This window comes from Saccopteryx leptura, chromosome 4, assembly GCF_036850995.1.
Source record: "Saccopteryx leptura isolate mSacLep1 chromosome 4, mSacLep1_pri_phased_curated, whole genome shotgun sequence".
In the NCBI taxonomy this organism is placed as follows: domain Eukaryota; kingdom Metazoa; phylum Chordata; class Mammalia; order Chiroptera; family Emballonuridae; genus Saccopteryx; species Saccopteryx leptura.
Window position 1 is genome coordinate 170,075,020 of NC_089506.1, and position 24,426 is coordinate 170,099,445.

Consider the following 24,426-nt stretch of genomic DNA (forward strand, 5'->3'; position numbering starts at 1 on the left):
GCCTCAGAAGTCACACACTTCTTCAATATTTTATTGGTTACAGAGGTCAGCTCTAATCAACATGGGAGAGCATTATACAAAGGCTGGAATAAATCGAATAGACTTAAAGATCATTAGGGATTTCTTAGAAGGTGGTTGTGTACCTCCCAACCATATTCTTTCTTGCTCCCCAATTTAAATAAGGATTGGATCAGCATTCTTGTATTTGGTGTTTGTGGTAATTTCAAGGTGAATTTATGCAAAAGAACCCTGAGGCTTTCAGAATGCTATGCATCTTTCTATTATGTATGCACTGTTCAGGAAAATGCTTGTTTGATTGCCAAGTGTTTTGCAGTGATTTATTTTTTATTATGTTTGCTGTCTGATGAGAAGAAAACTCACATAAACTGGGAATGCATAAAGATACTAATGCTAGCCTTCCTCTTAGAAATTATAGGATCTATTCTTTATCTTTAATACATTGCTAAAATCTTGGCTACCTTATTGTTGTTACTACTACTTCAACCTAATTATTTGGTTCAGTTATCATTCAGAAACCTAAATGTATGATACGTAAAGACACATGTAGCCCCATGTTCATTGCAGCACTGTTCACAGTGGCCAAGACATGGAAACAACCAAAAAGCCCTTCAATAGAAGACTGGATAAAGAAGATGTGGCACATATACACTATGGAATACTACTCAGCCATAAGAAATGATGACATCAGATCATTTACAGCAAAATGGTGGGATCTTGATAACATTATACGGAGTGAAATAAGTAAATCAGAAAAAAACAAGAACTACATGATTCCATACATTGGTGGAACATAAAAACGAGACTAAGAGACATGGACAAGAGAGTGGTGGTTACCAGGTGTGGGGGGAGGGAGGACACAGGAGGGAGGGAGGGAGGGAGAGAGTTAGGGGGAGGGGGAGGGGCACAGAGAAAACTAGACAGAGGATGACGGAGGACAATCTGACTCTGGGTGAGGGGTATGCAACATAATTTAATGACAAAATAACCTAGACATGTTTTCTTTGAATATATGTACCCTGAATTATTAATGTCATCCCATTAACATCAATAAAAATTTATTAAAAAAAAAAAATCAAACAAATATGATACACATTTTCTTGCCCATTGAGGTCAGTTTGTTGGTAAATAAAAATAGTTTCTTCTCAAAAAAAAAAAAAAAGAAAGAAACCTAAATGTATATGGGTATATTTATTTCTGAAGTAATGAATTTTGGCTGTAATCAGAAATTTAAGGTATTGGTATGTTTATGCTCTGGGATAGTATGTAAAAATAAAGCTGCCACTATATGATGAAACTAAGAAAAAAATTGCCCATGTATTATGTTTGAGGATGATTTTTAGAGGAGTAAGAATTTGAAAGATTTAAATCTGAGTGGGAGGGGGCAGGGAGATTTATGGATCATAATGACTGTTTAGTTTTAAATGTGTCAGATATCCAAGTGAAATATCAGCTAGATAGTTGGATATTTAAAGGAAAGGGTCAAGATGGTGATATAAATTTGAGCTTTAGCATCATAGATGATGTTTAAAGCCTTGGGATTAGGTGAGAAAACATTGAAGAAAGAAAGCAGTTCCAGAACAAGCCCTGAAGCACTTAATCTTTTAGAACAGTGGTCCCCAACCCCCGGGCCGCGGACCAGTACCGGTTCGCAGAGAAAGAACAAATAACTAATGTAACAAAACGGAAATAATGTAATTTCCGTTTTATTTATATTTAAGTCTGAACGATGTTTTATTTTTTAAAAATTCCCTCTGTTACATCCGTCTAAGACTCACTCTTGACGCTTGTCTTGGTCATGTGATACATTTATCCGTCCCACCCTAAATTAGGCCGGTCTGTGAAAATATTTTCTGACATTAAACCGGCCCGTAGCCCAAAAAAGGTTGGGGACCACTGTTTTAGAAGACTAGTGAAGAGGCAGACCATTAACAGAAATTAGAGGCTAGAGGAAAACCAGGGGAATATGTTGTGGAGGCCAAGAGAAGATGTCTGTTTAATGTAGAAGAGAGTAATCAGCTTTTTCTAATATTACTTTAGAGGTTGCACTAAGATGAGGGCATGGAATTTGGCCACATGGTGATCATTGATAACCTGGACAGTTGAACGTCAAGAAATTGTTTAGGATTAGGGTGGGTTAAAAAGTGAGTAAGAGGTGAAAAAACAGATAGGAAATGAAGGCTATAGATTAAGAAGTTTTGATGTGAGTACAACACAGAAATGAGGTCATATCTAGTATATAAGTTTGTGTGAGAGGGGTTTATAAAGATAAGGGATACTAGAGTATGCTTGTCTGTTCATGAAAAGGATCCAGAAGAAAAGGAGAAATTGATTGTACAGGAGAAAGGGGCTAATCAAAGGTGATTTCTTGAAAAGACAAGAATAGTTGGAATCTGTGCGCAAGTGAGGAGCAGAGGTGCTTTTTCCAGTTTAATAAGAGGAAAGTTCTTCCCTTATTGCTTTTTATGGGTATGAAGTGGATATGGGAGACATTTTGTCTCTTCCAATTGTGTATTTTTGTAGTGACATTTCTATTTAAGGAGTTCATTAAATCACAGTATTTATAAAAAAAAAAAATAAGAGGAAAGCAATGCAGACTTGGTAGGGAAATATGAAGGAATTTCTCTCTAATGGAATGCAGTAGGTCTTCAACTGTGAGCGTCATAGGTAAGAAAATAGCTCTGTTACAGGTTTGAAGAGAGAAAAATAGTATGAAGACTGAGAAAGCAGACTTTCCAAGAAAGACAGTAGTGTCTGCAGGCATGTTAAATATCCTTTCATGTTTATATTTGTGAATTTAAAATGAGACTAGCCAGTCCTCTTTTATCTGATCACCCCCCCCCCCTTCCTGAATAAATAAAAAGCTGCTCTGATGCAGGCATGCAAAAGTGGGATAATATAGTTCAACCAGAGTTGGGGTTTTAGTAGCTCAATATAACAGAAAGAGAGAGGAATGAAAAATTTGAGTTGTTGAACAGGGGTGGTTAATGTTGGGTCTGAGGAGGAAAAACAAAGGTATTAGTGAGAAATGGTGAGAACATCAGATTGAGGAACTCAATGAGGTAAAAGAATATTGTGTTTGGATGTAGTAGAGTGAGCCAGAGGGGTAGGAGGTATGCTTCCAAGACCGGAACTTTGTTAATTGAGATTTTTGGCCAAGATTTTGAAGTTGGTACATTTATTAATGATGGCAAGGCTCTGAGTATGATCATGGTAGTGGGTATTTGGAGATGAAGAAGTAAAATACAAAGAAACCAGGGTACTGGATGAGTAATCCACAGACCTCAAAGTCACTGAGAGTGCTGGGGACAGTAGTTGTTGCATAACTGGATACAGTACTGTGTCGAAAAGCTTGAGTCTTTAAAGAGGTAGGAAAATGGTTTGGAAGTGGTCATTGAACGCACTCAACTTCCTACCAGTCATGTCTGGGCTACAGTGCAGTAATATGAGGCCAATGTTCTCCCCCTTGAGAAAGGTGTAAAGAAAGTAGTGTCATGAAATTTCAACTAAGATAACTATGTAGGTAATGAAATTTCAACTAAGATAACTATGTAGGTATAGAGGATATTCACTGAAGAGCTTGAAGTTATAGGGGAGTTAATTGATTTTTGGTACCTTAGTCTCTTGTATTTTTATATACTGTAGTAGTATTAAAATATAGTTTAATTATGTGAGTTATGTAAATTTGTGTGTTATATTAAATATGTTAAACACTCTCAAACCTGTTGTGAAATTCAGAATTTCTTTTGCAGGAAGAGGAAATATGAAAAGAGTTATATATATAGTAGTTCAAAAATCCAAACATCTGGTATAGTCCTTAGGCATCATGTTGGCTATTATGATTATGTCCCCAGCCCTGCCCACAGACTGTTTAATCCGTATACAGTATTAACTCCCATAACTACCCTATATAACATTGTGTAACACTATTTCTAGAGGAAAACCTATTTGGCTTTTCAGTTTGGGCTGTCAAACATTTCATCTCTCCTTGTCCTGATGTAAGAGTTTCCCTTCTAAGCTTACTATTACCACCCCTATTAAACTGGGACTTTCCTACTTCTAAGCTACTGGTAAGGCTCTAGTTTTGTGGGTCAAGGGAGCTACTGTGAGAAGTGAGAATAGAATTTGGATGAAAAAGAGAGCAGAGTTTCAGGAAGTAAGGAGATAAGGAGCTGACTGAGCAATAGTTTAGACTTTTAATGGCTCCCTAACCCTAATCCTAAAACAAGCACAAAATATTTGTTAGAGCTTTATGGTCTTTTAGTATTAGTAAACATGGAGAAATAAATGAACAGGTTATCCTATGCTTGATATTTTTCACTTGACTTTTTACATTATATTCACTTCATTTACTCAACAAATATTTAATTTCTGCTAGATACCTAGGACAGTGCTTGTAATTAGGAAGATGAAGGCAGAGCACCTTTTCCAGAAGCTGCCTATGAGAAGAAATAGGTCTAAGTTGAGTTGGTAATTAACTTAAGTACTATAGGAATATAGAGGGCAACACATCTGACTACTTGGGATAGTTAGAAATAGCTTGACAGAATTGGATCTTGACATATGAGAGATATTTAATTCGTGTCCCACAAATATTTGAATAATTTCTTTGGAATAAGTAGAATACTGGCAATTGAAAAGCAATGATGATATATAAGCTTAGTGAGAAACTAGAAAGCCTGGCGGTCATAAGAAATGACTGCTGTTCTAGATATTATAAATTGTAATTAAAATGATTTGTGCAAAGGTGTCTGCTAATTCAAACTGAATTACCCAGGGCAGGCGGTGAGGACGCCCCTTTGCTTACTGCCCCACGGGGTTTCCCCCTTCTACTTGCTTAATTGCTTAAAGTAGAGGGCAATGAAGGAAACCACTGGTGGTACATTTCTTAAGAGCCACTGCTAGCTCAATAAATAAAGGTGATTTAAATAATAAAATGTTAATTCACATGTCAAAGATTTCTTTGTACACATTTCTTGTGTAGATCTTTCCATCATTTTTAAGCTCGCCTTGCAGAGGACCATCAATTATTTTTAATTTTACGTCCATTCTTTCACGAACGTAAAGAACATAAAGTTGACCGTGTCCAAATGCAGGCTCAGGTAAAAAAATACCAACACGCTTAAGCGTTTGGCCCTGAGACTTATTGATGGTCATAGCAAAGGCAAGTTTTACAGGAAATTGTCTACATCTCAATTGAAACGGCAACCCTGTTTGAGATGGAGCCAAATCAATTCTTGGAATGACATGTATTTCACCTTTAGAGGAGCCAGTCAAAGACTTAGCTATTATGACATTATTTTTCAATTGGAGAACCTCTAGTCTTGTACCATTGCAAAGACCCCTTCTGGTGTTAAGATTTCTTAACAGCATAATAATTGCTCCAATCTTTAACCTCAATTTGTGAGGGGCATGCCAGAAGGCGGGACTATTTGAATGTCGTGGCAACTTCACCCCATTGGCTAGTACAGTTACGCAAGCAACCAATAAGCTATCGGCGACAAACAGACACTTAAGCCGCATATAATAAAGATAATACTAACTAAGTAATCACTAAGTGTGTGATAAATGAGATAACTGATAAGCTGAGGGACCTTTGTAAGCATATTGGGGGAGAAGGGATCTAGCACCCTGGCAAGAGGACTTAGAGAAGGCTTTTGGGAGATGTCATCTAAATATGGTCAGAGCCCTAAATATGGGTCAGCATTAGCTAGGTAAAGTGTGGTTGAAAGCCTTCCAGGAGACAAAATAGTACAATAAGGTAGTGAGTGCACCAGAGTCCATATGGTTGGAGTACAGCTGGAGAGTATAGTTGGAGTAGTTGGGTGGTCATGGGTAAAGTTGGAGAAGTATGTAGGGCTCAGGTCATAAAAGACCTTACATGTAGTGCTCTTGAGCTTGGACTTGGAAAGCTACGAAAGGTGGGAAACACTAATCTTGAAGGATCTGTATAGAAGCTGGCAATTATGAAGAATTTTTAAAGTATAGCTTAGTGCCAGGTTGATTTGTTGTTCTTCTGATGTAAAAGTAGTACAGATCACTGTTAGGATTTAAACACTAAAAAAAAATGTCACTCTATTCTACTATTCCTCAGAGCAGGGGTCAGGAACCTATGACTCGCGAGCCAGTTGTGGCTCTTTTGATGGCTGCATCTGGCTTGCAGACATATCTTTAATAAAAAAAATAATGTTAAAAATATAAAACATTCTCATGTATTACAATCCATTCATTTCCTACCGCTCATGTTCATGGTTGCGGGTGGCTGGAGCCAATCACAGCTGTCCTCCGGGACAACACCAAATTTTATTTGATAATGCCTAATGTACACGGGTTGCTGTATGGCTCTCATGGAATTATATTTTAAAATATGTGGCATTCATGGCTCTCTCAGCCAAAAAGGTTCCCGACCCCTGCCCCAGAGGAAATCACACAAGTTTCTTGAGTATATATTTTTTAAGCGAGAGAGAGACAGACAACAGACAAACACAGGGACAGACAGACTGGAAGGGAGAGATGAAAAGCATCAGTCCTTCATTGTGGCACCTTAGTTGTCCATTGACTGCTTTCTCATATGTATCTTGACCAAGGGGCTACAGCAGAGCTAGTGACCCCCTTGCTCAAGCCAGCAACCTTGGGCTTCAAGCCAGCCACTTTTGGGTTCAAGCCAGCAACCATGGGGTCATGTCTATGATTCCATGCTTAAGCCGGCTAACCCGCTCTCAAGCTGGTGGGCTCTTGCTCAAACCAGGTGAGATCGCACTGAAGCCGGTGACCTCGGGGTTTCAAACCTGGGTCCTCAGCATCCCAGGCCAGTGCTCTATCCACTGCGCCACCACCTGGTCAGGCTTGCGTTTTTTTAAAAACATTTCAAGCAGCATCACACTCTTAATACCAAAAATAGTGTTAGACAAAAACATTATTTCTAAAGAAGTGGGGTAGGATCAGAATCAACCCTTCTAGCTTCCAGACAAATAAGATTTTATATAGACTACATAAAATAAATTATTGATAAATCCAACCAAGTTGCATAGGAGACTTTTTTTTTTAAAGAATTTTGTGTTCTCTGTTGTAAAAGAACAAATATCAAAAAGATCTCTTTTCTATGAAATTCCAAGTGTTTTATTGAGCAGATCTATTTGAGATAAAAAGAAAACTTTCTTTAGGAAAAGATTTAGGCAGAATGCCTAATAGAAGGCATCCCTGCCCTAAAAATTCCTAAACATTTTTCAAGGCTAGTTCTTTTACTGCTTTCTCTCTGAAATCTTTCTTGATTACCTGGCTGGAAATGATCTAATCTCTCATACTTGAAACTTTCTTTGGGCAGAAAATGCCTTTATCATATTATATTAGGTACAAACTAGTTTGGGGCCAAGATGCTTATTGGTTGTTGCTGTCTGTTGAGTAAGGTTTTTGAATGTGAAATGAAATACAATCCTGTTTGTAAGAAATCTTACTTTTTGCTTCTATAAAAGCTATGTGATACTTCAAATAATTCTACCCAATCTTGGAGGAAACTTGGCCAATAAAGTTTAAGAAGTCTTAGAAAGTAAATATGAAGTTTTAATTTATTAATTTCCTTTGATTTTTTTTCTTTCTCTCTTCCAAGAACATAATATTAAATATTTATTTTGAACTCTTTTATTAGGTGACTCATTCTCCTAATATTAAAATAGATCTATATATTAGGTACTATTGCAGGGTAATCCAAGTTGACCCAGAGGTTTCTGATTTGATTTACACAATAATTCTAGGTAGTTTTTTTATTTCCCTTTTAATTAATAATTTTAGAGTATTTAGCCTGTAATAGTGAACATTTATATTCAGCTCTCCAGAAGTGAAATAATTTTATAGTCTATACTTTACCTTATATCATACGTTTAAAATTCAGCATAAAGCAAGAGAGAGGGAAGACATTCAAGAAGAAAGAAAATGGTATAGTATGGCCGGTCATTAATATATAGGGTGTTCAGAAAGTGATTATTTTCACATCCAAGGAAGAATTTGTGGATATTGGCATAAGAATAAAAATCTTGACCCACTGATTTTGGCTTAAGGTCCTAGTTAATAAATACTGTTATTAGGCCATATATTTATTCTTTCATGTACACCTAAGTGTGTTCTTAACATCAGTTAAAATTGGGATTTTCCTCATCAGTTCCGATGTGTTTCAAGGGCTAATTTATGTGTTATAATTTGATGAATGATTTGTTAACTAATCTAGGTATTTCGTGATATTTTAAATGATCAAGATATTTTTGTTCTGAGAGAAAGACTTTAAAAAGATGTGTTCTATGTTCTCTTAAATTCACCATGATCCCATAAACATTCGGTGCTATTTTGGTGACCTTGTGCTACTGAGCTCTTTAGTGCTAAAATGTGATCCTTATGAATAGGTTTTATAAGTTTGTACTACAAATTGTACCTTTGGGAACAATTTTATTGCGGTTTTAGGTTTTCAGTAAAGATCAAAGTTTAAAACATTAAACTAGACATGCTTTTAAAAAAACATAGGCAAGCATAAAATTTTGTCATAAACATTTAGTTTTTAAAAAGTAGAAATCCTCCCCTCCCCCAAGGGGAAGTTTAGTTTAAAAACATCAGATGCCCTAAAACTAGAGCTTTCCCACATTAGGGCATATTAAGAATTAAAAATTTTTTTTCCTTATACACAAATAACCTGAATATTTTACTAATTGGGTTAAACAGTTGCCAAAGATGACTTTATTTATTAACAACATAAAATTAATGAATAACTGTGTGGTCAAAATTGCCAAAATAACACCAAATAAAACAAAGTTAAATTCCTTATAGAGTATGAAATTTAGTGTTTCCTCCTGCCATCATATTTTCCAAATGAAAAAGGTTTGGGCTATTAAATTTCACTATACATTATATTAGTATGCATATGAATTCTGATGATTTCTTTTCTTAAGTGGGAACTAGAAACTAATCCTGTTAATTTTTATAGATCTTGCTCTGACTGTAGATCTTGCTTTTGTGTATCTTTCCTTATTTGAAACAACTTTGTTTTTTGTTGTCTATAAGGTAAAGTCTAATTTTTTTTTTAATTTTTTTCTTTTCCCAAGTGAGAGGAGAGGAGATAGACAGACTCCTGCATGTGCCTGACCAGGATTCACCCTGCAACCCCCATCTGGGGCCGATGCCCTGCCCATCTGGGCCCATGCTCACAACTGAGCTATTTTTAGTGCCTGAGGCTGATGTTCCCAGCTGATACACTCAAACCATTCCAGCTATGGCTGCAGGAAGGGGAAGGGGTGGAGAAGCAGATGGTCACTTCTCCTGTGTGCCCTGACCAGGAATCAAACCCAGGACATCCACATGCTGGGCTGATGCTCTACCACGGAGCCAACCAGCCAGGGCCTAAATTTTTTAACTTGACAGATAGATAGTATGGAAATACATCCCTGCCCTGAAAAATTCCTAAACATCTTTCAAGGCTAGTTCTTTTACTGCTTTCTCTCTGAAATCTTTCTTGATTACCTGGCTGGAAATGATCTAATCTCTCATACTTGAACATATGTGTCCTTGTATTAAAATTGTTGTGATTGTTTTAGAGTCTCTACTAGACTGTAAGTTGATGTCTATTTATCTTTTATTATCTACTATACATTCATACATTTCTTTCCTTTTTTTAATTTTATTAATTGATTTTAAAAAGAGAGAGAGAGAAAAATCAGTTTGTTGTTCAACTTATTTATGCATTCGTTGACTGATTCTTGTATGTGCCTGACCTGAGGATCAAACCTGCAACCTTGGTGTATCGGGATGAAGCTCTAACCAACTGACCTACCTGGCCAGGGCCTACATTAATCCATTTCAACAAAATGTATTGAAATTATTACAGTGCACCAAGCACTGTTCCAGGTTTGAAGGAAACAGCAGTGCAAAAGAATCTAGATTCCTGTCCTCATAGAATTGTTATTCTACTTTGGGAAATAATGATGAGAGAGACAGACTACTAAATAGAAAGATACACAGATAGAGCCTTTCAGAACTTAAATTATTCTAGGACAAAACAAGCATGATGTGATAGAAAGTTTAAGGATGTAAGGTTGGTACCAGTGTTGATAAAGTGATCATGCAAGGTCTCTTTGAAGATGTGATATGTATGCCTAAACCTGAATGATACAATGGAGCAGTTATTTGAAGATTAGGGAGTAAAGTTCTTGAGGCTGAAGGAAAGGCAGTAAAGGAAAAGGAGAAGGAGGCAGAAAAAGATAGTGAGAGTGAGAAAATGAGCTAGGTAATGCAGAGTTTTGTAAACTACGGTAAGGAAATTTATTCTAATTTCATTGAGAAGCCAGTGAATGGTTTGAGGCTTTAAGGGCTCATTTGGGCTCACTATGATAATCTCTCTATTTTAAAATCAGCTAAATCCCTAATTCCTCTCTTTCATTTCTTGTGACATTGCTGTCATTTATTTCACTTAGCAATATGATATAATAACCAATTCATCATTACTACTATTACTTTAAATAGTTTTTAACAGTCCTGCCTTACCTTCAATTTCACTTTCCACAGTTTCAGTTAACCCACAGTCATGTGTCATCTGCAGTCTGAAAAACGTTTTAAGAAAAGAAAGTCAGCTAATTAATAACTTTAATTATATCTGCCAAGTCCTTTTACTCTAATGTATCATAATCACTAGAGTATCACCAGGGCATGTTTAACCTATTACAGATTTAACATACAGGGCAGTCAAGTTGAATTAGCTCAGACAGGGTAGCCATTATTGAGTCAGTCACAGTTTTATGATTTCTTTGGCCTTTATTGATGTCCCCACCATCAGATATTACCTCGTATTTGCCACAGCTCCAAACTGTTTCTCCTTCATTATTTAACTAAATTAACATAAAAGTATCTTCTGCATTTAAAGAAATTTTGTTATAGATATGTTCCAGAGAATCTGTGGTTTACTCACTATAAGAATTTCTGGGTAAAGGGTATTTATTGTGGATTCCAAATAGACATTTTCAAAGTTTGAGTTTTCTTGTTTTCACTTATTCTAATTGTTAGAATAATGCATTCATTCTATAAATATTTATTGAGCATCTACTACTGCAGAGCCAGGTGCAGCAGTAATCATCAGGATGATAGTAATTGGGGAATGAGGCTCTGAAGAAGTCAAGCTACTCTGGGAGATAAATAACATACTCAGATCTCACACTGTAGGGAGGTGCTTATGAGACCTGGAGAGTGAGTGATTTTGACTTGATCAGCATTGGCTTAGGAATCAGACTGCCACTTCACTATTGTATGGATTGCCCGAGCTTAAAAATATTTTTTGCATCAGTTCTGTGTGTGTGTGAATAGTAATCTTTTTCTTTAATCTCTGCGGAAGTTTTATTAAGGTTAGATGATTATATATATTTGCCTAACGTAGTATCTGCTCCTAGTTTAGAAGGAGTTTTATCATGAAATTAGTGAAGCTTAATGCACTTTATTGCACAGGCCCTTCCTAGGCCATTTTGCAGCAGCACTAGCAATCTTTATTAATTTTTCTTAAGATACTGCTACAGTTTATATGTGCTTCTGGCCCCCACAAAATCTGATTTTGCCTTTGGCCACTGGTGAGATGAGAAATAAATGTTTATTTCTCCCTCCTTCAAATGTTGTGATTTCAAATTCTGTCCAATTTAGAAGCACTTAACATTTGAATAAAATTACAGAAAATAGTATGTGTTAGGTTATACAAGTTTATAAAATTCAGAAATGGTTAAATTTCTGTAATCCCACACTCAAGAGAGGTCACTTAGTAGTTTGGTTATCTCTCTCTGGTCTTCTCTGCTCTTATATATAATTTACTTTTAAGAAAAGCAGGCTACTAAGTATCACATTAAGCATATAATATTCTGCATTTTCAGTTAATATTATGTGAATTATTATATATTATATGATAATTATATATCATAATTATCTTTTATGACATTTTTGTTTGAGTAAATTGACTTTTTATTTAGATTCCACATATATAAGTGATACCATGCAGTATTTGCCTTTGTCTGGCTTATTTCACTTAACACAATACACTAAAGGTCCATCCATAATATTGCAAATAACAGGGTTTCTTTTTTTCTCATGGTTATTATGAATAATGCAATTAACATGGTAGTCAAATATCTCTTCCATATTGTTTTCATTTCCTTTGGAAATATATATTCAGAAGTGGGTTTTTGGATTGTATGGTAGTTCTACTTTAAATTTCTTAAGGAACCTCTGTGCTGTTTTTCATAGTAGCTGCACCAATTTACTTCTCCACCAACAGTGCACAAGGGTTCACTTTTTACCATATTATCCCCAATATTTATTATCTCTTGTCTTTTTTATGATAGCCATCTATTGTGATTTTTATTTGCCTTTTCCTGATAGTTATGTTGAGCATAATTTTGTGTACATGTTGGCCGCTTAAATATCTTTGGGAAAAAATGTTTATTTAGTTCCTCTGCCCATTTTTTAATCAAGCTTTTTTAAAAAAAGTTTGACTACTGAATTAAATGAGTTTTTTAATATATTTTGGCTATATTCACATCTCAGCAAATATATGATTTGCAAATATTTTCTCTCATTCAGTAGGTTGTGTTTTCATTTTGTTGATGGTTTCTTTTGCTGTGCAGAAGCTATTTGGCTTAATGTAGTTTCACTTTTTTTAATTTAATTTTTTCATTGATTTGAGAGAGAGAGTGAGAAGAAGGGGGGTGGTAAGGAGAAAGAGAGAGGCATCAACTCACCGTTCCACTTAGTTCCGTTTTTAGTTGTACACTCACTGGTTGCTTCTCCTACGTGCGCTGACTGGGGATTGAAACTGCGACCTCAGCTCACCAGAACGATCCTCTGTACACTGACCCACCTACCTGGTCAGGGCCCCCACTTGTTTATTTTTGTTTTTGTTTCCTTTGTTTTGGTGTTAAATCCAAATAGCATTGGCAATATTGATGTCAACAAGGCTACCTACTATATTTTCTTCTAGGAGTGTTATGATTTCAGGTCTTAAATTTAGGTTTTTAATCTATTTTTAGTTGATTTTTGTGTATGGTGTTAATATAGGGGCCCCATTTTATTTGTTTGCATCTGTCTATCCAGTTTTCCCAACACCATTTATTGAAGAGACTGTCTTATCCCCATTGTATTCATATATGTAGATAGAATGGTGCTTGGTGCTTCTCGATTCTGGCAGCACATACCAATGCCTAGGCCTCATCCTTAGAGATTCTGACTTTAATGGTCTTTTAAAAATTCAAGCTCATAAAGTGATTCTGCTCTGCAGCTGCATAATCTCAGAAATTTAGTTCCAAGGCTGCGTCACATTTTTTTACCTATAAGGCCCAGGGTTATTACTTAAAGCATTTCATTTCCTCTGTTGAAAGTTGTATTTTTTTTTAATCAAACCCATTATTCAACATTTGCTCTACTATTATTTCATGAGGGCATCTGCATTGATAGTCTTTTGAAGATTAATGTTATGCCAGTCCTAAACAAATATTTAATGAACATCTATTACATATGTACAAAATATTATGGTACTCACCATGAGACATATGAGGTAAAATTAGATGTGGTTCTTCCTTTAATATTTTTATAGTCAAGAATAGGGAAGGAGATGTACATTTAAAGATACAAAATGTGTTTGTGCTATAAAAGAGATGGAACAATGGAGGGAAGAAGAGCGTTCATTGGATTGTAGGTATGATGGTAGATTACTTCATGGAAGTGTGTGTTTAAGCTGAACCTTGATTTGGACCAATGGAGCAATTAATAATCTGTTAATTTTAAAAAGTATTTCACAGTTTACAAAGTTTGTTCACAATGACAGATTTGATCCTTATAAATAAAATAAGCTAAACAGATAGCTATTGTCATTTTATAGATGAAAGATAGCCAAGTTTTAGAAGATTGTTAAGTGACATATCCAAAATCATAGAGCTACAAGATGAAAGTTTCAGAACTTTGAACCTAAGTCTTTAATTTCCATATTCTGGAGCCGTTTACTCTATCATGTTAGTGTGTGTGCTGTATGCCGCTGAGTCGGCTCTGACTCCTGCTGACCCTGTGAGTGAGTGATGTAGTGATGTTCATGATGTCCTGTTCCCAACAGCCCTGCTCAGCCCCGTAGACTTATGCCTGTGGCTTTTTGTGGAGTCCGTCCATCTCATATTTGGTCTTCCTCTTTTGCTGCTGTCTTCTGTTTTCCCAACATTATTGCCTTTTCCAAAGAATCCTTTCTTCTCATGACATGCCAAAAGTAGGATTCTGTTTTGTCATTTTGCCTCCAGTGATGTTTTAGGCTTAATTTGTTCTAGGACTTCATTTGCTCTAGGATCACATTAAAGTCAGAAAGTTCTATGTTTAAGGTGAGTTTTAGAAATGGCTAGTTGTTTAGTTTTGATTGGATTATTATTAAGATGCAAGTTCTGCCTGACCAGGCCATGGCGCAGCGGATAGAGTGTCAGACTAGAACGCAGAGAACCCAGGTTCGAAACCCTGAGGTCTCCAGCTTGAACATTGGCTCATCCAGCTTGAGCATAGGGTTGCTGGCTTGAGCATGGGACCACAGACATGACCCCATGGTCGCTGGCTTGAACCCAGGGTCACTGGCTTGAGCAAGGGGTCACTAATTCTGCTATAGCCCCCTTGGTCGAGGCACATATGAGAAAGCAATCAATGAACAACTAAGGAGACTAAGAAGCCGCAGTGAAGAATTGATGCTTCTCATCTCTCTCTCTTCCTGCTTGTCTGTCCTTATCTGTCCCTCTCTCTGTTTCTTTCTCTCTCTGTCTCTGTCACACACAAAAAAGAAAAGATACAAGTTCTGACGAATGGATAAAAAAGCTGTGGTAGGCCCTGGCCAGTTGGCTCAGTGGTAGAGCATCGGCCTGGCATGCAGGAGTCCCGGGTTTGATTCCTGGCCAGGGCACACAGGAGAAGCGACCATCTGCTTCTCTAGCCCTGCCCCTCTCCTTCCTCTCTGTCTCTCTCTTTCTCTCCTGCAGCCAAGGCTCCATTGGAGCAAAATTGGCCCGGGCGCTGAGGATGGCTCTGTTGCCTCTGCCTCAGGCGCTAGAATGGCTCTGATTGCGGCAGAGCGATGCCCTAAGATGGGCAGAGCATCACCCCCTGGTGGGCATGCCAGGTGGATCCCAGTCGGGCGCATGCGGGAGTCTGTCTGACTGCCTCCCCGTTTCTAGCTTCGGAAAAATACAAAAAAATAAAAAGGCTGTGGTACATATACACGATGAAATACTACACAGCTGTGAAAAAGAAGGAAATCTTACCTTTTGTGATGGCATGGATGAACCTGGAGATTATTATGCTAAGTGAAATAAGCCAGGCAGAGAAAGACAAATATCATATGATCTCACTTATATGTGGAATCTAATGAACACAGTGAACTGAGGAACGGAATAGAGGCAGAGGCAGGGTAACAGGGAGCAGAGGGACAGCAGTCAGAGGGAAGAGGATGAGGGGACAGGGTCAGAGAAGATGAAGGCATTAGTGAAATTATATATACATAACACATAGATACAGATCACAGGACAGCAAATCCCAGAGGGAAAGGGGGAGGAAGGCAAAGGGGGTGTAATGAGGGCACATTGTTGGGGGGGGGTGAGGGTGTTATATTGAGTAGAACACTTGATCCATGTTAACATAAATTTAAAAATTTAATAAAAAATAATTTTTAAAAAAGGTGCAGGTTCTGAAGTAGTTGAAGATAAAGCTATAGTGTGGTAGGCATAATACAGTGGTACCTTGAGATACGAACAGACCAACATACGAATTTTTAAGATATGAGCTGCGACTCGGTCCACATTTCTGTTTGAGATCCGAGCAAAATTCCAAGATACGAGTCGTGATTCAGGAAGCTACTGCTAGTTGGCGCTTTGGTGCTTGGGTCCAGTATCAGCAGCACAACACCAGCATCTCGTTCTTTCTCACGTGTTACCCGCAGAATCAAGTCGAATCTTGTGCGCTGTACTCATTCTTGCATCATTTTTGCATTTTTTACTATTTTGTGTGCTATCATGGGGCTGAAGAAAGTGAGCGTAAGGAACAGCGGTGAAAAGAAGAGAATGATGTCGATAGAAGTAAAGCAAGAAATAATAGAAAAACGTGAGCATGGTATACGAGTGATTGAATTGGCAAAGCTGTGCAACCACAATACATCTACAATTTGTACCATCTTTAAACAAAAGGATGCCATCAAAAGTGCAAATCCAGCAAAAGGAACTACAATTCTGTCCCAATTAAGGACAAATATCCAAGAAGAAATGAGGAAGCTTCTGCTGGTGTGGGTGAAAGAGAAAGAGCTGGGAGGAGATACAGTGACGGAGACTGTAATATGCGAAAGGCACATATTATTTACGGCGACTTGAAGAAAAAAGAACCATCAACCTCAAGAGACAGCAGAAGATATGTTTAAGGCAAATCAGGGCTGGTTTGAAAATTTCAAGAAGAGATCTAGCATCCACTCTGTGGTGAGGCATAGTGAAGCTGCGAGTGCTGACGTTAAGGCAGCTGAGGAGTAGTACATCGCACGTTTTGCTACGCTTATCACAAAGGAAGGCTACATCCCCCAACAAGTGTTCAACTGTGACAAAACTGGATTATTTTGGAAAAAAATGCCCCGGAGGACTTTAATCACCATAGAGGCCATAAACCCATGAAGGACCATCTGACCCTTGCATTGTGTGCAAATGCTAGCAGTGACTGTAAAGTAAAACCTCTACTAGTGTATCATTCTGAAAATCCTCGAGCCTTTAAGACTCACAAGATTCTTAAAGAAAAACTGCAGGTTATGTGGTGTGCCAATGCTAGGGCATGGGTTATGCGGCAGTTTTTTATTGATGGGTAAATCTCATCTTTGGTCCTGCAGTGAAGAAATACCTTCAAGAAAATAAACTCCCAATGAAAGTATTACTAATCCTTGATAATGCTCCAGCCCATCCACCTGGCTTGAAGATGACATTCTTGATGAGTTCAAATTCGTGAAAGTCCTCTACTTCCCACCCAACACGACTTCAATCTTGCAACCTATGAGTCAGCAAGTCATTTCCAACTTTAAAAAGCTTACACAAAGCACTTGTTCCACTGCTGCTTTGAGGTGACCGAGAATACAAATCTAACCTTTCAAGAGTTTTGGAAAGATCACTACAACATCGTGATATGTTTACGCATTATTGACTTGGCATGGCAAGAGGTTACAAGAAGAACCTTGAACTTGGCATGGAAAAAGTTATAGCCAGATGTTGTTTCAGACAGGGGCTTCAAAAGATTCGAACCAGAGACCAAGACTGAGGTAGAAGCATTGGAAGAGATTGTGTCCGTATGAAAGTCGATGGGTCTGGAGGTAGATGAGAGTGATGTAAACGAGCTTGTTGAGGAACATGAGGAGGAACTCTCAACTGAGGAGTTGAAGGAGCTACAGATGATGCAACATACGGAGCTTCTGCAAGAGATTAGTAGTGAGGGGGAGGTAGAGTCGGAGGAAGTGATTTCTACAAGTGAAATTAAAGACATGCTGGCAATGTGGGAGACGCTTTCAAGTTTCATTGAAAAGAAACACCCAGAAAAAGTTTCAACTGGTCGTGCTTCAGCACTTTTTAATGACACTTGTTTGTCACATTTCCGTAACATTTTAAAAGGCAGGCAAAAGCAAACCTCTTTGGATAGATTTTTATTCAAATGTCCTGCAAGTGAAAGTGCTGAAAGTGCAGCCAAAAAGGCAAAAACAGGTGATGATTAAATGAAAAATACGTAATGTTAAGCTTATGTTAAGTTTAAAGTTAAGAAAGTGAATTTTTTTTACAATTAAGTTTTTGTGGTTTCATTTTAAGTAAAGAAAGTGCAGTTTTAGTTTACATTTAGTGTTAAGAAAGTGCAGTTTAGTTTATGTGTCTATAGTGCCTGCATCCCTTCCTCCCTCCCTCCTCCTCTGCCATTCACCTCCGTTAGCCGCACTCATCTGTCTCCAAGGTAAGAATACAGTACTAAATAACACTTCTTTCTTTTATTTCATGTATTTTGTTACACATTGGTAAAGTATACATGTGTGTTTCTTAATTAAAAATATGTCGTTTTTTATAATTTAGGATGGTTTGGGGATGTTTCACAGGGCTGGAACGGATTAAATCTTTTCAGTTATTTTAAATGGGAGAAATTTGTTTGATATACGAGTTGACTGACTTATGAGCTCGGTTATAGAATGAATTAAACTCGTATCTCAAGGGACCACTGTAATGGCTCCCCGAGGATGTCCATTTTCTAATCTCCAGAACCTGTGAATATGTTAGATTATGTAACAAAAGGGAATTAAGGTTGCAGATGAAATTAAGGTTGCTAAAGAGGTAACCTGAAAATAGATTATCCTAGATTGTTGAGATGAGCCAGTATAAGCTTCTTTAAAGGGAGTCTTTAAAAGTGGAGTAGTAAAGCAGATGAATGAAGAATCGAAGAAAAAGATAGTCAGCCTGACCTGTGGTGGCGCAGTGGATAAAGCGTCGACCTGGAATGCTGAGGTCGCCGGTTCGAAACCCTGGGCTTGCCTGGTCAAGGCACATATGGGAGTTGATGCTTCCTGTTCCTCCCTCCCCCTTCTCTCTCTCTCTCTCTCTCTCTCTCTCTCTCATTCTCTCTCCTCTCTAAAAATTAATTAAAAAAAAAAAAAAAGTAAAAAAAAAAAGATAGTCAAAGTAGAAGCAAGGTCAGAGTGCTGCAAATTTAGGAGGACTCAATTCATCCTTACTAAAACTCTGAAGTTGGAGGAAGAAGGCTTTTCACCAACGAATACAGTCAATATCTAGAACAGGGGTAGTCAACCTTTTTATACCTACCGCCCACTTTTGTATCTCTGTTAGTAGTAAAATTTTCTAACCACCCACCGGTTCCACAGTAATGGTGATTTATAAAGTAGGGAAGTAACTTTACTTTATAAAATTTATAAAGCAGAGTTACAGCAAGTTAAAGCATATAATAATAATTATGATACTTACCAAGTACTTTATGTCAGATTTTCGCTAAGTTTGGCAGAATAAATCTTTATAAAACAACTTACTGTAGTTAAATCTATCTTTTTATTTATACTTTGGTTGCTCCGTTGCTGCCCACCATGAAAGCTGGAACGCCCACTAGTGGGCGGTAGGGACCAGGTTGACTACCACTGATCTAGAAGCTAGAAAAGGTAAGAAAAGATTCTTCCTTAAACCCTTCAGAAAAGAGTGCAGCCCTAGGAGATAGATACCTTGATTTTGGCTCAGTGAGATCTATTTTGGACTTCTGAACCACGAACTGTTAAATAATAAATTTTGTTGTTTTTAACTACTTAATTTGTAGTAATTTGTTACGGCAGCCATGGAAACTTAATATAAGAAGGTAGCCTTTTAGTGTAGGAAGACTAATTAACATGCCATTGAGGGCCCTCCATTGTTCAACTCCAAACTATCTCAATTCCACTGTCCAGCAGTGGAAAGCTGTGAAATGTTCCTGTGCAAAAATGCTGTTTTGGTATGTGTTGATTAGAGAAGAGAAAGATTGTAGGGAGAAAAGCTAATTAAGATTCTATTGTGCTAGAAATGTTTCTTTGGGGTAACTGTTTTCCCCATAGGTAACACAGAACACATAGTTAAATCTAGCGGAAGGCCTGAGTATACCTCTCTCTTAGTTTATACATCACTAAAAATCCCATTGTCATTGCAACATTTCCACTCTTTTCTGTATCCCATGAGAAGTATAGAAAAGATGGGAGAATGGGTCTTCACAGCCAATTTGGCCTTGGAAATCCGACCCATTTTATTCTTGTGCTTTTTTATTATACCATAACCCAGTATAAATTCTAAGACTGCAAGGTTTCTAAATGATTCTGAGCTTTATTTGATGGCTTAGCACCTGGAGAAATTAGATTTACATTGGCATGTTTTCTTTCTTTCCCTTTTTTTTTTTTTTTGGCATACATAATTATTTTTTAAGACAAAAACTTTTGTTGGTCTCTTTGTAGGCATAAATATATTCTATTCTGTATCTGAGGTCTTCAGTAGAGTTAAGTATTGACAAAGCACAATAGTTAATTAAGACAAGTAAAAGGAGCACTAATTTTTACTCATTTTATACTAGTTAATACTGTTGTTCATATTCTTCTCAGTTTTAAAAACTATATCTTAAATTAGGCCCAGTATGTCTATGTTAAAGTGGAATGCAAGATTTGAAACATTAGGAATCCTGTTAACCCAGTTTAGCCATTAATTTTTTTTAAGCTGCAGAAAGGTCTTTTCTTAAAAAAAAAAAAAGTGGGCTCTATGTTCAGGTTTATACATTTATTTATGAACATTTACTAAAAATGTTCAAGCCGATCATAATGAACTTACAGGTATTTGAAATCAGGGGCATGGTTGTCAGTGTCATCATACAATAACCTTAACATACAATTAATTTCTATAATTTTGATCAGAAAATATTTTTTAATCTTTAATATGTAATGTATATAACATTTTTAATTTAATAGGGATGACAGGAGCTTTATTCCTAGATATGTAAAAACCTAAATGCACAAATTAATGCTCCAGTGATCTTTGTTGTGTTTGAATTTGGCTCAGTACATTTTGATTGTAGGTTTTTTAATTATAATTTTTTTTTTTTTTTTTTTTGCATTTTTCTGAAGCTGGAAACAGGGAGAGACAGTCAGACAGACTCCCGCATGCGCCCGACCGGGATCCACCCGGCACGCCCACCAGGGGCGATGCTCTGTCCACCAGGGGGCGATGCTCTGCCCATCCTGGGCGTCGCCATGTTGCGACCCTCCTGGGCGTCGCCATGTTGCGACCAGAGCCACTCTAGCGCCTGGGGCAGAGGCCACAGAGCCATCCCCAGCGCCCGGGCCATCTTTGCTCCAATGGAGCCTCGGCTGCGGGAGGGGAAGAGAGAGACAGAGAGGAAGGCGCGGCGGAGGGGTGGAGAAGCAAATGGGCGCTTCTCCTATGTGCCCTGGCCGGGAATTGAACCCGGGTCCTCCGCACGCTAGGCCGACGCTCTACCGCTGAGCCAACCGGCCAGGGCCTAATTATAATTTTTAAAAAAGCTAAATATATTTTTTAAATAAAATTCAAATAGAGGCTTTGAAGAATCCCTGAGGAAACTGATTTGAAAATCTTACTGAATAATTCAGTTAGCAACATTGTAAAATATAAAGTTTTTAGATTGGCTTTCTTTTAGATTTGGATCATGATTAATGAACATGTAACAGTCATATGTTTCTTTAAAATTTTGTCATTTGTATTACTGAGTTCTACAATGCATGTAGACAAATATTTTGGCTATAAACTGGTTTACTAAATAATAACTTGAATCATAGTCTGAGTCAAGAGCAATAGAGTTGTTTTTTAGGGTACTAAGAAGTTATTTTTAGGAGCTTCTACAATGTATTCTTTGTTTTGAAGGGTACTTTTTCTGTACAGAAAGGAAAGGGCACTTTTTCTAGGCTTCATGAGAAATTCTGTTATGAATTTGTCACAAATAGTCAATGACTATATAAATAATTAAGTCCTGTTTAATGAATCATGCAGTTTGAGTAAGAGAATCTTGAAAGCCTTTTGTAAAACTAAGTCATCCTGACAGAAAGGATATTTAAGATAGAACCAAATTAACTTACATGTTTCTTTTATTTCAAGCATGAAGAGAAACTGTGTCTAAATATATTTAAACTTTTAATGTTTTTTTTTTATAAATTTTTATTAATGTTAATGGGATGACATTAATAATTCAGGGTACATATATTCAAAGAAAACATGTCTGGGTTATCTTGTCATTAAATTATGTTGCATACCCCTCACCCAGAGTCAGATTGTCCTCCGTCACCCTCTATCTAGTTTTCTCTGTGCCCCTCCCCCTCCCCCTCTCTCCCTCCCTCCCTCCTGCGTCCTCCCTCCCCCCACCCCTGGTAACCATCACACTCTTGTCCATGTCTCTTAGTCTCGTTTTTATGTTCCACCAATGTATGGAATCATGTAGTTCTTGTTTTTTTCTGATTTACTTATTTCACTCCGTATAATGTTATCAAGATCCCACCATTTTGCTGTAAATGATCTGATGTCATCATTTCTTATGGCTGAGTAGTATTCCATAGTGTATATGTGCCACATCTTCTTTATCCAATCTTCTATTGAAGGGCTTTTTGGTTGTTTCCATGTCTTGGCCACTGTGAACAGTGCTGCTATGAACATGGGGCTACATGTGTCTTTACGTATCAATGATTCTGAGGTTTTGGGGTATATACCCAGTAGAGGGATTGCTGGGTCATAAGGTAGTTCTATTTTCAGTTTTTTGAGGAACCACCATACTTTCCTCCATAGTGGTTGTACTACTTTACAATCCCACCAACAGTGTATGAGGGTTCCTTTTTCTCCACAGCCTCTCCAACATTTGTTATTACCCATCTTGTTGATAATAGCTAATCTAACAGGGGTGAGGTGGTATCTCATTGTAGTTTTGATTTGCATTTCTCTAATAACTAATGAAGCTGAGCATCTTTTCATATATCTGTTGGCCATTTGTATTTCTTCCTGGGAGAAGTGTCTGTTCATGTCCTCTTCCCATTTTTTTATTGGATTGTTTGTTTGTTTGTTGTTGATAAACTTTTAATGTTTAATTACTAATTACTAATGTGGTCAGATCATTTGTTAATACAACATATTTAGGGAGTATTTGCTATATATCAGGCATTATATTATAATAAACAAAGAAAAAATATTGAAAAGCATAAAGAAAAATAGAAATTACTCCATTATCCTACTTGCCAAGGATAACCACTGTGAACATCTCTTATATTTATGAGCATTTTGCCATATATCTGTTACTTTTCTAATTTAAACAATTTTTAATAAATTGGAATTACTCCAAATACACTGTGTCAAAGTAGGAAACAGCCAAACCAGTAGAGGATTTTTATGAGTTCATTTGACCCAAGCTGACTACAGTTGCTGGTAAGCAAAATCTCAATGGATTTGAGAAAGTACTCCAGAGAATGGCATTTTTGTAGCTTATTTTATATGTGAGAATAAAAGGAGCTGTAAAGAGGGTTACATGAAATCTATTGGTGGTAGAGTAAGGGGCGGGGGCGGTTGAAAGCAGAGTTGGTGGACAGGATCTCTGGAATTAGATAAAAAGACAAAATAGAGAAACTCACACTTCTGTATTCATGAGTACAGGCTAGTTGATAATTACCATTTACAGCACAGAGATGGTACTTGGGGGAAGAAAGATAATAAGGGGTTCTGTGGTCTCATTCTCTGGTGGTTGTGACTTGAGGGATCTGGAAAAGAGTACTCTGACTTTTCAAAGGTATGTTATCTTACGTACAAAAAGACAGGAGATAGACTCAGTTAAGGTGAATATTGAACTTTGTCAAGGAAGCTATAAGCCTATACAACATGACTACCAGCCAAGACCTGCTTTTAGTTAGGAATTATGTTCAGACCATTCTGTGTGTTTACTTTTGGTGGCTGAGTTTGTAAGGCCCTCATGCCTTCCCTGAGCTTGTGACCCCTTTTTCATTCACAGCTGTTTAATAGCTTGCTTCTTTCATGCTATTAATTTGAAAAATTAAAAAATATTGTAGTAAATATATTTCATTTAAAGACCTGAAGTTAAACATTCTTTTAAATTTGAAATAGGTCATGGAAACTGGTTTCCCTCTATTTAAACCAGAATTTAAGTCTACTTTAAATTTTGGCAACTTGGATTTTGTCTTTCTAACTCATAAAAATTAGTAATTTAAGCTTTACTTGCCTAGATTTAAATGAAATGCAGAATTTGCATTAAAATATTAAATTTAAGTCTCAGATTTGTAGTAGCCAATAGCCCTTACTGTGTCAGGGACTGCTCTAAATACTGCTTCATATATATTAATTCCTCTATTCCATATGTCTGCTACTTTTTTACAGAGGAAATTTAAGCACTGAGCCTTTAAGTAACGAAAATCAGAGTTAGTAAGTGGCAGGAGCAAAAATTCAACCCAGACAGTGATTCCATGATTCATTCGGTTATGCTGTCATCATAGCTTTTCTGGTAACTGTATTTTTTAATTTAAACATAGTTTGAATGATTTATCTAACAAATCAGTGATTTGTAATGTAAAAGTATTATAATACATTCATTTTATCTATACTAGGCATGTAAAGAGATGTAATTTATGTATTACCCACCCACCTCAGCATCTCATGCTAATCTATCCACCGTGTGGATCACCCCAACCCAACCTATCCTATTATGCATGTGGGCTTCTCTAAGCTTCGATGCGCAGTTGCTTGGTGGTAGGGGTGGTTAGGCTCGGCTTGTGCAGCAGGGTGGGACCCTGTGCCTTGCTGCCAGTGTGGAGTGCGGGCTTCGGGACAAGAAGCAGAGCGTGAA

At 37.2% G+C, this 24,426-nt stretch overlaps 1 protein-coding gene across 8 annotated transcripts in view; it reads left to right on the forward strand.

Moving 5' to 3' along the window:
• The window catches only part of APC (APC regulator of WNT signaling pathway), a 150,292-nt gene that overhangs the window by 20,682 nt on the left and 105,184 nt on the right, over window positions 1–24,426 (forward strand). The window lies entirely within an intron of this gene.